Below are 13,967 nucleotides of genomic sequence, written 5' to 3'. Positions count from 1 at the left end.
ATGTAGGCCAGAAAAAAGTTTAACTGTAATCCTGTTCAGGAATCCTGTTGACACCAATGGCCTTGGACCTGAAGAATCATACCATTGAACATTTATATGCACACCCATGAAGCTAGGCCCACACCTGGGCAATAGCCATGTAAGCCATGAGAATTACTAAACCATACAGGTAAACAGCCCTTTTTTGTATATTATCTGTGGCCCAGTTGTAGGTTCAGTTCAGAGGAGCTTTGAAAGGAAGGAAGATAGCTGCTGCAGTACTGCAGTGCAAACAGTATTGGAGACTTTTGAGTAGTGCTGTAGTAACCATAGTTTCCATGATCCCCAGAATTTTGGAGTGACTTGAATTCAATTCCATCCTTTGATATTTTTTTTTGCTCTTCTCCCACAAGTGTTACAAGGTTCAAAATCTCCCTTTTATACAAACACCTGTATATGAATCCAGCACTGTGTGTTATGACTTCTGTTGGGGTAGGGAAGAAACTACTACAGTCATATTGGATTTCCTGGCTGTACCTGCCCAATGTTCAATTCATGCCTGCAATCTGGATTATGGTATCTGTAGAAGTTCTGAAATAAAGGTATCAGCTGCCCTTATAGGAGCTCTAAAACATACTAGATAAATTAAGTGTACAGCTCACATACTGAAGCTGGGCAACTGAAGCTGGTACTATCACTTACTAGATGTCAGTCTTTGGCACAACAGGGCCTAGTTAACGTAAAGAACCCTGCTGGAAGAGACATCTAGGTCCATCTAGTCCAGTGTCTTGTTTCACATAGGAGTCAATGAATTGTCCTGGAGGGCCAGCAAACGGAACATAGACGCCAAAGTTATCACTTGATGTTGCCTTCTAGCACTAGATTTATTGCCTTAATATGGAGATCCACCATAGAACCAAACCATGGCTAGTGACTAATGGTGGACTTATCCTTCATGAATCTGTCCAACTCCTTTTTAAAACTATCTGCTTATGGCTATCACTACATCCAGTAGCAGTGAATTCCACTATTTAACTGGGTGAGTAGATTATTTCTTTTTGTCTGTTCTATATATCACCTTCATATGGTGCCTCTGAATTGGGGTAGAAAGAAAAAAACTCAGTTTCTCAATCCCATACATTTTAAACTTCTAGTATTGGGAGGGAACTACTTACCATTTTCTGAACTAGAAAGCTGCATGCACATAATCATTTCATCATAAGAGAGGTTCTCCAAGCCTTTGGTCATCTTGGTTGCCTTGTTCAGTACACTTTCCTGCTCTGTAATATCCTTTCTGAGATACAGAGGAGTTGCTGCTACATCATGAAACACTTAATATGTCTGCTTACCTACCAGAAAGCTTCAGTATAACCTCAGGTTTGTGCTCATTCATCTGAGCCCAATTCTTTTGATTCCACTCAATGCCTGTTCCATGTTCTCAAATTCTACTTAAAAATGAGATATGAACCTATAGTATTAGACAAGAAAAGTTCACAGTGCAAAAGAAAGAGGGGAGGAACTTATTGGAAAGATGCTAAGAAGTGTCTTGCAATATGCCTAGGCTATTGGTTATGCAGCCTTTCTTCATTGGCAAATATTAAAATAACTAAAACTATGCAATAAGAGCCCTGTTAGACTATTCCAGTATTCTTTTACAATGGCCAAACAGATCTCTTTCACAAAGCAGGCAATAGCTCACAAGTAAGTGATAGCTTTCCTCCTACTGCCATCCCCCCAGTTGTAGTGGTCAGAGGCACATAGTTCCTGAGAATGAAGGTTTTGGTTATGCATCTTGGGTAATAGTGATAAACATCCTTGATTAGTCTTCATTTTGATTTCAAAGCCATCTAAGCAAGTGGCTATCATTGCATCATGTGGCAATGAATATACTGTGATGCAAGTTTCCATGAGTTTGTGCTCACTTAGCTGGATGTTGTGAAGATTATTGTTGGTTACTAGTAAATCACGTGTACTTCTTTGGAACCCTTTCTGGAAGTATGGCAGTTCTACCTAAAAAGAATGGCTGGCTATAACCCCAATGCCCCCAGGTGTATTTTAAGTATGTACAGAGTACAAAAAGATAATTTCCAACAAACTTGAAAATCTAGGTAAGGTCCTACTACAGCCTTGGGGAAAAACAAAAACTATAAGACTTGAGATCTGTGATGATCTTAGTGGCACCTTGGGCCATTTAGAAAACACTATACTATTCCAAGACATACAATCAGAGTATGTGAAGCAGATCATTCAGAGTAGATGCAAACTTCACCTAATACAGTTTTAATTGCTGCTGACTGCCCAGTAGCCCATTTCTTTCTACCTGATTCTTGATGGAATGATTTCAGTCCTTCAACAACAAAGTCCCATAAAGTTCTTCCAAAGAAGGAACAAGCCAGGCATTTCCCTAAAAGTATAAAATATATTATGGGTTGCAAGGCCTGAAACTTTGGTCCCATTTCACTGTGCAGAGCTTCTGACTACCACTCCCTTGCATTGAATGTCTGCTTTAATCTTACTGTTTTTAGTAGCTTTAATTTCTGGTCCTTTGATGCCCATGAGGTATGAAAAAGAACCCTCAAGAAAAGTGTTGGGAAAGATAATCAGAGATCAGCTAGCCAGAGTGATGTAGTGTTTGGAGGGCATGATTAAGGTCTGGAAGACCCATGTGTGAATCTCCAGTCACTGAAGCCTGATGGGTCACCTTGGGCCGATCTCTACATCACAGTATTATTGTGAGGATAAAGTACTGTTGATGCTGTAAACTAATTCAGGTCCCATCAGGGAAAACTGGAAACTTAATGCCTCCTCAGTGGCCTCCATCACAATGGACATCCAGAGCATGGCAATAGGGGAACAGCAGAGCTGCTTTCATGCTCTTCATCTGACAGCAGCATGCCTCTCTTGCCTACAAATGCCCCATGTGCTGAGAGAGCTCATCTCCAGTGAATGAGCTGGCAGGCGTGCAGAATGAGGCTGCCATTGATGCATGGGTCACCAACATGTAGTCCTCTGCTTGGTGAGAGGGTTCTGGTGGGCCTTGATTTCCCTTGCAGCCTCTGCATCAGTGCAGGCACTGCTGGAAGAATATCTGCATGTCCTGTGCCTGGGTCCAGAAAATTGACCATCTACCCTGAAGTGTTCAGATCAAGGGAATAAGGAGACCTAGCCTGCCATTGCTGAGCTCCTTAAAAGGCTTCAGGATCTCCACTGTCTGGGAGAGAGTCAGGCACCCCTCATTGATGAATGCTGTCTCTCCCACTGAGGCTACTTTATACAGGGCATTCTGCTCCATTAAGCCTGATAAAGGAAAATCAGCATGGCTTTTGCAAAGAGAAGTCCTGCCTCACCAACCTTTTGGAGTTGTTTGAGAAAGTGAATAAGCATGTAGACATTATATATCTGGACTTTCAAAAGGCTTTTGACAAGATACCTCACCAAAGACTCCTGAGCAGTTGTGGGATAAAAGGATTTAAAACTAGTTAAATGACAGGAAGTAAAGAATATGAGAATAAATGGCAGTTCCCACAATGGGGGGAAATAAGCAATAAGGTCCCTCAAGAATCAGTATTGGTGCCATTACTACTTAGTCTGTTCTTACATGATATGGAACTAGGGGTGAGTAGTGCAGTGGCCAGGTTTGCAGATGATACAGTATTATTCAGGATGGTGGAAAAGGATAACTATGAAGAGCTCCAGGAGAATTTCCACAAATTGGGTGAGTGGGCAATAATGTGGCAAATGAAGTTCAATGTTGATAGGTGTAAGGTGATGCATGTTAGGAATCCCAGCTTCAAGTGTAGGCTAATGGGATCTGAACTTGATGACAGAGTGGAAAGATCTTGGGATCATAGATAGCTCAATTAAAAAGTCAGCCCAGTGTGCTGTAGCAGTGAAAAAGGCAAACTCCATGTTAGGGAGTATTAGGAAACGGATTGAAAAGAAAACAGTCAATATAATAATGCCCTTGAATAGATAAATGATATGACCTCATTTGAAATACTGTTCAAAGTCTTGTTCACTATCTCAGAAAGGACATTGCAGAGCTGGAAAAGATACAGAAGAGGGTAACCAAGATGATTGGGGGTTGGAGCACCTTCCCTCCTTATCAGGAAAGGTTGAAGAGTCTTGAACTTTTCTGTTTAGAAAATTTATTTATTTATTTATTACTTTCCATTTATATCCCGCCCTCTCCGTAAGCGGACTCAGGGCGGCTTACAACATCATAAAAACAATCAATCCAATAAAACATAAAACCATAATTTACATATATCAACTTTAAAAGAGACAATTAAGAACAGACATGATAAAAATTTATAAAATTATGCACATTGTGGAGAAAGTTAAAGAGAACTTCTTCTCCACTCCCAAAATGCTAGAACGTGAGGGCATCCAATGAAGCTGATGGGCAGTAGATTCAGGAGGACAAACAAAAAGAAATACTTCTTTACACAGAAAGTGAGTAAAATGTGGAATTTGCTGCCATAGGATGCAGTGATAGTCACAGGCATAAATGGCTTTTAAAGGGGATTAGACAGATTCATGGGAGATCTATCAGTGGCCACTAGCTGTAATGACTACAGGGAACCTCCATTTTCAGAGGCAGTCAGCCTCTGAATCGCAGTGCCAGGAGGCAACATTAGGGGAAGGCTTCAGCCTCCATGCCCTGTCGTTGGACCTCCAGAGTAACTGGCTGGCCACTGTATGAGACAGATTGCTGGACTAGATGGAACACTAGTTTGCTCTGTCAGGGCTCTTCTCATGTTCTTACGTTCCACCAGATGCTTAAGTGTGGCACAGATGTAGTTCCTGCAAGTGCTGATTTGACTGATCAGGCAGTGCTCTGGCATGCCTATAAGTATCTGCTTCTGGTGCAGCAGACATGTAGTCTTCACACTGTGCAAGAGGTAACTTGTACAGAAAGAAGTAACCTCTAAAGTAATCATCTTGCCAATTTGGTGACTCTCTACCCTGTCTGCTTCTGCCCACCCCTTGACACACTAGTGCCAGCCACACCAAGCATTTCTGTCTGAGATGCTCAGTGTCCCTTCCCTACAGGAGATCTGGAAGCAACTGTTCTCTTGGCTGGCCGGCAGCCACACAGCCACCCCACCAACTTCTCCGAGCCTTTGAAGAAGCACTGCCTGGTGGTGCTTCTTCAAATGGTTTCTGAGCCTGGTCGCTGAGATGACCAAGGCTTTCCCTCAACTGATCCTAGCACTACACAGCTGGCACTGTGGAGCATCCTCTGGAAGTGCTTTCAGACTGTGAAGGAATAAAGGCACCCAATGCTAACTAACAGCTGTGGGCATTACTGGAGTCACCTCCTGAAGGGGCTATAGGAAGACATTGCATGTCAAAGGGACAGGAGATGCCAGAGGTAGAAAGGGTTGAGATGGCAGCACCTTGACATATACCTTCATTTCATTATCATGTGCAACATCCAGGCTCTCCTCTTCCCTCTCACTGGAAAGGTTGCTGGACTCTAGAGGAGGTGGAAGAGGGGTGCCTAGTCTCTCCTCCAGCAGCCTGTGGGTCCCTGAGTGAACTCCTTGTGTCCTCAAATTTATCCCAAAAACAGCTCAGTCTGCTCCTTGTTCTGCTGAGTCCCAGCAGCTGGAGGAAAGATAGACTGAACAGTTGACCCCTGCCCAGTGCTGGTACTTACCTCAGGCACCTCTGTAGATGGTGCTCCAACCTCAGTGAAGAGGGCCTTGTACCACCCCTGCCTGACTGCTGTGGGACTGGTCTCCACAAAGGTGGGGGGAAAGCCACAGCTCTACCCTGGACCCTCTGTCTATTACTCTTTTGCTTTGGCAAAGGATGTCTGCAGAATTAAGTCAAAAAGAGGTGACAAGATGAAAATTCTAGAACAGACTGAAGATTGAAAAACCAACAAGCTACTGCGTCCAGATGACACAAAACCAAGTGTTCTCGAACATAGATGTGAAATTGTGATGAAATGAAAATATGAAATTTATGGTTAAAAATCAAACTCCTGGACATAGGACCGGAAAGTAGGAAATGTCACTCAGATTTTGAAAAGAAATCTAGAGATAACAGGCTAGTTACCCTAAAGCCTGCTCTGGATAAATGGATGGAAAGCATTATTAAAGGTAGATAATGTAGGCAAGTTATATCTAAAGAGCTCAACTGCAGCCCTGAAGAAGCAGTGCCAGAGCTGTCATTTCCTTTCTTCTCTCTCTTGCCAGTGGTGAGACAAAGAAAAAAAGTAGCACGTTTCAGTCTAATCTGTCTATTGTTTTCTCTTTTTAGAGCTTCTTAAACCGCCTGATACCAATACTGATAGGGCAAGATGCCCTGCCATAATATAATATTATGGCACCCTGCCCTTATATAAACATGTGGTATATCCACATTTGCAGTGCTATTGGTTGGATCTCCCCCTACATTTCCTTTTAGCAGAAGACACTTCTGTCAGTGGAAGAGAGCTGCTCTCCCCACTGCAACTCACTGATTACTCCAAACGCCACTCGTATAAGATGGAGGACCCTTCAGAACAGCATGAGAAGGAAACTGGGGGTCTGCAGCAGGAAATGAGGCCTGGCACATACCCCCCCCTTAGGTTAATGGAAAATTTAGTCTGCATCCAACCTTATGGTCACTCTATCTCAAAAAGGACAAAACAATTAGCAATGTTGCAGAGAAGGGCAATTAAAATGATTGAGGAGCTGGAGCATCTTTCCAACAAGGAAGATTTGGTGCTTTTTAGCTTTAAAAAACACAAATGGCCAAAGTAGTCAAGAAGACGAGAAATTGGTTTACAAAGTGGCTAGAGAGCTTTTGTAATACTAGAACTCATGATCATTTATTGGAAGTGATTGGCATGCAAGGAAGTACTTTGCACAATTTATGCTTAAATTGTTTTTGGTGCCACAAGACTGTTACATTGCTGTGTTGGAAAAGGCAATGCCTGATGTACAAAGAAGAGAAGAAGACCTTGCAGGGGGCATCTAGAAGACAGTTAGGATAGTGAGGTCAGCACCTTCCTTGTTGTTCCTTGTCTGTCTTCAGATTGCTACTCTTAGGGCAATTTCCCCTTTCTTTTCAGAAGTGCCACACTCAGTCTTACCCTCTCTCTCTGCTAGAGAAACAATTAGGAACCTATCTCTGTCTCTCCTCTTTCCTAAATAAACCTTAATAATAATACCTTAATAATAAATCTTAATAATCTTACCTTAATAATAAATCTGCTCTTTAATCAGGTTGTGCACCGTTGCTGTGAATTACTTTGCCAACAGTTTGCAGCAGTCTCATCCCTCTAGAATTTCACTAACCTTGATGCCAAGCCAAAGTGTCAATGGGTATTTATGAATGTTAACATCTTTGTGTGAGTGAAAAGTGTTAACGTTCTGAAGGAATACTTATTAAAAGCACTTCTCTCAACTAGACATTTTGTGCAGATTTACTGTTTAGTTTGTGCAAGCTATACACAAGTTGAATGGTGTAATGGAATATTAATATGGAACTGAACTAAACATACTGGAGCTTAATTGTACATAATCATCCCTTGTGATCACTATCATATTTGAAAATACCTTTTAAACACTGCAATACTAATGTGTAAAGGTGGATGGGGCTTGAAATCAATGAGCCTAAAAGTCAATGAGCCTGAAAATGCATTCTTTAAGTTAGTGCCATAAACTGGGAGCAACGTGGATTTTCTCCAATTTTACTGTAGCTCTCCCTGCATCTCACTTGAGGGAGGAGGGTCTTACCTGCTGGAAGGGAAGTCTGTTGTTTGTCTGTTTAGCACCATTCTTGGACTTCCTTCTCAATATCCCCTTTATTACTGCTTCTTCCTTTAGTTTTTCTTCTTGAAGTCACTACCTTGTAGTGTAATTTTTAAAAGTTCCAAAGGCTTCTTAGATGTCCTCTTTTCTTGTGCATGGTAACTGCTGAGAACTTAAAGCATCGTCTAAAGCATGATTCTAACCCAGTGATAAAACACCATGGTAGAAATGTCAGATGCAGCATTTTTCCAGGCAGGAGGCAACATTACTCATTGAGTAGGCACCAAATTAAAATAAGGACACTATCCGTAGTATCTCCATTGGTCCTGAAGTGTCCTGTCAAGGGCCAGCCCTGCCCCTAGGCAATCTAGGCAATTGCCTAGGGTGCCAGTCTTCTGGGGGTGCTGAACTGGGCACCCCTCATGTGACTTGGTGGCATTATCAGTGCAGGGGGGAGGTGCCAGAAGGTAGCCTTGTCTAGGGTGCCAGACAGTCTAGGACCAGGCCTGTAATTGCAACGTGAAGGAAAGGGATGGAAAAATAGTTTGAGGGAAGTAAATGAGAATGGGACCAGTGTCAGGAATCTGTGGTCAGGGAAAAGTGGTCAGGCAAAAGGCAGCTCTGCCTAGTACCAGGAATCATCTTACTGCTTCTGGGACCCTAGGCAAAAGTTCAGGACAGGGCCCTACAATCACTGCCACCATTTCTGACCAGGACCCAGCAAGGGGTGGCCCCCTATGCGATATGAATAGGAACTACTGCTGGCAGGACCGGATCTACAAGTGTTTTGAGGGGGGGCTAATTTAAAAAAAGACGCCCTCTTATGGGCCATTCTATCCTATGGTCCCACAGAATACAATGGACTCCATACCCAGTTTGGTGCCCCCCCCTCTGTTGGCACCCGGGGCAAGCACCCCCCTCTGCCCCCCCACCCTAGATCCGGCCCTGACTGCTGGAAGCCAGCCCTGAGCCCTGGTTGAGATGGTTGTGAATGACCTCAAGCTGCTCAAATTCCAGACAGGGAAGGCATGAGCAACAGTGGTGTTGGGAATTTTCTGTCAGGGGGCTGAGGCTGTGAACATTTGCTTCTTCCGGGGTGGGGCTTGGGGCAACTGCCCTTGTTGCCTGTTGGCTAAGACTACTCTGGTATTCCACTCAGTGAAAATTAGCGGAAAATCAGCACCTTCACACTTAACACAGGGGTGGGGTGGGGGAAGCCTTCCCTCTAGGGGGAGTCCAGCTCCTGAGCAGCTTGACTGGCAAGGATTTGTATCTTCAGCTGCACTCTTACCATTTGCAAGCATCCTGTCATGTTCACACAGGAACTAAAGGCTTAAGTATAGACCTACACTGGTGGCAAGTATGATCAGGCATGGAGAATACCCCAGGCAGCTCCATTGTATTTAAGGAGCAGGCAAGACTGAAGAAGGTACCTCAAGGAGTATATGCTCCACTGTGAAGAACCAGGCAATGACTGCATGAAAGAAGATTAAGATTGTTTCTTTCACTCAGCAGATCTAACAATAAGATACTAGTAGGCCCCCTACTAACTCCAGCACGTGAGATCCCAGAGTCTGGATTGGCTGGTGGTATTGCAGCTGCTGCTTCAGTGAGAATGAGAGAGAAATGAGCCCAAGTTCTGCAGCAAGGTATAGGAGTGTATCTGTATACAAAGGAGGTCTGCTGAAGGGAGTGCCCCCCCCAACTTTGAGTCAGCCCTACTTAAGCACATTAAGGACTATACTAATCTTGAAAAAATCCATCATAAACCAAGGTCGGGAAGGGAGGACTGGGAACAACACTAAGCTATGCATTTGCTTGCTTATTCCTGTCTCCAGGCATAAAGTCTGGTCTTGGACGTACTGGGTCTTTGGATCTGGGGCCAGCCCAAGATATAACTAGTTGTATTTGTTGTTGTTTTACTCAAATTGTACTTTTTTTTTTAAATGTATTTTCTGTACTATTGTGAAATGTTTTGGGTCCCTTCAGTGAAAAAAAAATTCTAAATAAGGTGAGTGGATTTTAGTGTACTACAATGTGGGGAGAAGACTACAAAAACTGACATTGTGGGGTTTTCTTATTCTAAAAAACGTTCACATTCTTTAATACCACAAATTTAAAAGCTTTTTGTTTAAAAGGGGGTGGACCTATGTTCACCCCTTAGGTGGGGTCAACCTATGTTCCAGGTGTGTGGAGGGGGTTTACACATTGTCTCCACAGTCCAGGACAAATTGCTTCTCTCTGTCTTTTTTGGGGTGAGGAGGGAGTATTATTCAAAGCACCTAAACTTCTCTTCTTTGTTCATGTCCACTGGTCACAATGAGTACCTATGTAATGAGAAGCCATTTTGTAAATTATTTTTGAAATTAAATGAAGAAAATATTATGATGGAATAAGATTGATTTAGTGCAATTGGATTCTACAGCTAGTATTTATTTTAATTCATTTAATTCATTTGCACTTTACCTTTCTCCCCAATTGGGACCCAACATGACTTACATCATTGCTCTCTTGTCGCTTTTATCTTCCAACAACCCTGTGAGATAAGTTAGGCTGAGCTTCCATGGAATGAGTGAGAATTCAAATCCAGTTCTCCTAGATATTAATCCAATACTCTTAACCACTAACCACAATAGCTGAAAGCTGTTAGTCCTTTATAGTCTCCCCTTTCCCAGAAGAAATTATCTGGAAAAGAGGATGAGCTATTTTATGGGCTATAAACTTCACCACAAGAAAAGAGCATGAGATAATTAACTGCTTTTTATTCAGGGACTGATCTGATATAATTTGTGGAGTTCAAAAATGTCAAAGGTTTTGCTGCCTATACAGTGGGCAAAATGTAATACTAATTATATGAAAATGCCAATATTTGTATTCTATTGCAAGGTTTCCCCACTATCCTACCAGTTATGTCTCAGTAATGACATTGGCATTCCTGATGCTGCTCTCTGGCTTGGCTCAGATAGACACTGAAGGCAGTGGAAGTTGTCATACTGTACAGCATTGTGTTCAGTTGTGCAAATATCACAACTTGTTTTTTTCCTTTAAAAAAAGGAATGGGGTATCCTGACCATGGGGTGAACCTGCTCCACCACTCAGAGGTTACTGCTGCCCAGCTATGTGTCTGAAATGAATAAGAGCTGTTGGTTCAGCATTTTAGTTTTCTATACAGAAAGTTAACAGCTGAAGTTTAATATTTCTAGATCAAAACTTAATTAAGTACCACATTAAACATGTAGGTAAGAAGAATTTCTGTATCTTCATAAACAAGAAAAAATATTAGAAAGTGCAAAATGAACTCAGAATTAGGCCTAGACTTTCTGGGTTCATTCTATATGTCAGCATTATCTCCATATCACCAACAGATACTAGACTTTCTCCCTCTTATTGAAAATTGTATCAACTTAATTAGTCTCATGTGAACTTTGTGTTTTTCCCTAATTTCCCCTGATTTCAAGTACTATCCTGTTTTATACCTATAGTATATTCTCCTGTTTCTTCATACTCCTAAGAGTCAAGCTATATTTACATAGTTTAAAAAACAAAGTAAAAAGTTAAACATATTTTCTCAAATAGCTAAAAGAACTTTAGTTCCATCTTGCTGGTATCAGTGGTTGCTTATGATTACCATGCTCCAAAAAAGAAAGATATATTATGGGGTGAGCGGCGGATACTGTGGAATGCAAAGTTCAGCATTGGACTTCTGAACATATATACATTCTTCTGGTTCTTTCATCATTTCCTGGTTACTGAAGCTGGAACAATGCTTCCTTTTGTTGCCAATCACATGGTTCTCATTAAGAGGGAGCTTTGATTTTCTCTGAAAAGCAGGAGCGTGCATTCAGTAAATTGGAGGTATTTGCAAAGTTGAGATACTCCTTTATCTAAGGTCCTAGAAAAAAATAACCTTTTGAGGAGATAAAGCTTTCTTGAGATGAAATCATTTTAATTTTCTAAAATAAATGTTTTATGAAGTTTGACTAGTTAGTTGCAATATTCAAATCACTTCTATGACATAGCCAATTTGCCAGTATTGTAGAAGCTCTACAAAGTGAGTGGCTTGAGGACTGTACCTCTAAGAAGAGAATGAACTAAAATATATATACTGAAATAATTGGATGAGCTGAGGGGGAAAATGAAAGCTTTGATGCCAAGGGTTCTGAGAGAGTTCCAGATTTAAGTGTTTGTGTGTGTGTGTGTGTGGGGGGGGGTGGTTGTCCATAGTCCTATGCCTTTAACAGCAATAAAGTTCTCAGATATTCATCTAGAGAGTTTTGTTCACCAAATCTAGTAAATTTCTGTTGCAGACTAAAAATCAGAGGAAAATGGTCAATAAAAATGGCTTTTACCGAAGCCCAGAACTATCTCAATGAACTATATTATCAACTTGGATCCTTCGTAAAGATGCTGTTGGCTGATATTCTAATTGCATGGTGCTCACCAGTTTCTCTGCCAGTTTCTGGGTAGAAATATGATCCTATTGAAAGCCTTTCTTTTAGACTTCTTGAACGTACAGAAATGTTTTAATAGGTGGTGTCCAAAGTTTCCTTTTTGCTTTTCAACATCAGGGTGCAACAGCAAAGGTAGATTGTAGATAAGAGCTTAATGGGAAAAAAGGAATATATTTCAGTATTGCTTTTCACTGCCAAGACCAGGCACTTGGAGCCACAACCATATTCCTGTGTCTTGGTCACTGTTAGGAATAGAATATCTACAGGAGAATCTAGAAGCAGTGTCCCAGTGGTAGAGCCTATGACCGGCGCACAAATGGTCTCAGGTTATATAAAGGACCCAGCTCTGGTGTTGAAGTGTGCTTTCACCCTGACTTACATTAAACCTGAATCAAGGTGATGGAATAAAACTCTGGCTTGTGGAGGGACCAACGTTTGCTGGAACAGAATGGCAATCTCTAGAAAAGCCTAAGGAAGCAGGAGGCATTCTTCACTCAAGATACCAGTGCTTGGAGATGTTCAGATCACAATTAAGAACTTCTGGTAACTATATTAGTTTGCCTTTGGCCACAAAATGAACCTTCCCTGTTTATTTTAGCATGTCTGCTCTGAAAACATTTCCCTCATCTAAAGCCAACCAAATGTCTATGTATGTGTGTGTGGGTGTTCCATGTCACTTCTAGTTGCCTTATAATTTAAGAAAGAATTCTATTCCCGCTTCTGAGTCTGCCCTCCTGATGTGTCTTGCAAGCTTGTTCATGGCCCCATCAGACACAGTATATATGCCTCTTCTGCTGAATTGTTGAAGTTTTGTCTAGGACAACTGAACCTCCCATAAGCCTGCCTCAAATGAACTGTGTGGCTCACATATACTCAAAGAGTTCTATCTCCTCCTTGTGGTGAGATATGCAAGCAGAAGTTAAAGTCTGAATACGGGAACTTGCTTATGATTCTCAGTTTCAAGACATGCTGGATAGGGATGCCCTTAAAAGTCTTTAGTCAAACAGGTTCTTCAACAACTACTAAGCCTAAAATAAATAGCTTAATTTATTCATTAATATTTATGCTTGAAATGGGAAGCAGAGTGCCAGTGTACATGCCATACCTATGATCTACGTATGTTAAAATTGTTGTATCATTTCTTTAAAAGTGAGTAGTTTGTGCAAGCTTTTTATATTGATCTTCCATGTTACTTTGGTATTATATGATTATTCTGTTTCTGAGTTACTTAGAGCACTGTTATGCTAATGTGGTCAGCTCTCTTGTTGTCCTGGTCCTGCACCATAGCAATCTATTTGACTAGCACAGTTGTACCTATCAGAGACATGCCATCATAGGGACAGTTCTGCCTGTGTTCTGGCTATACAGTTTTCAAAGGTACAGGAACCCTGCTACACCAAGGGTGAGGTCAGATGTTCAGAAAATCCCACTACGGGCATGAGTGGAGTCCGGAAGTGTGTCGGATTTTAAGCGGTTGTCCAAACGTCAGCATCTGTGAATGGTGGTTAGCTCATTCGAGTCCCGTGTTGAGACGACTGGGGCGCGGACTAATTTGATACTACTTTAAATCCGGAATTTCTCTGTTTGAACGCTCCATCGTTGGCGACTCGTCGGAAGCGCACCACCGCTTCCCATCTAAAGCCCCCCAAGTATCGTGCAGATGGTATTTTTCAAATAGTTTGGATAGCTTAGTGTTTGAGGAGACAGATTTAGAAAGCCTAGAGTTGCTAAAAGTTCTGTCCAATTTACCATTACCAATAAGATTGAAATCACCTCCAATTACTAA

At 41.8% G+C, this 13,967-nt stretch overlaps 1 long non-coding RNA gene across 1 annotated transcript; it reads left to right on the top strand.

Annotated features, from left to right (window-relative positions):
- The first annotated feature begins 4,571 nt into the window (after positions 1 to 4,571).
- On the top strand, positions 4,572 to 6,867 carry LOC132574731 (uncharacterized). Its single transcript, XR_009555644.1, has 2 exons — positions 4,572 to 4,747; positions 6,831 to 6,867. It is a non-coding gene; the product is annotated as an uncharacterized LOC132574731 (long non-coding RNA).
- The last annotated feature ends 7,100 nt before the right edge of the window (positions 6,868 to 13,967 follow it).

The sequence above is a fragment of the Heteronotia binoei genome, chromosome 7 (genome assembly GCF_032191835.1).
Source record: "Heteronotia binoei isolate CCM8104 ecotype False Entrance Well chromosome 7, APGP_CSIRO_Hbin_v1, whole genome shotgun sequence".
NCBI classification, from domain to species: Eukaryota; Metazoa; Chordata; class Lepidosauria; order Squamata; family Gekkonidae; genus Heteronotia; species Heteronotia binoei.
Note: the sequence above shows the minus strand (reverse complement) of the source record. Positions and strands in the feature narration are given on the sequence as shown.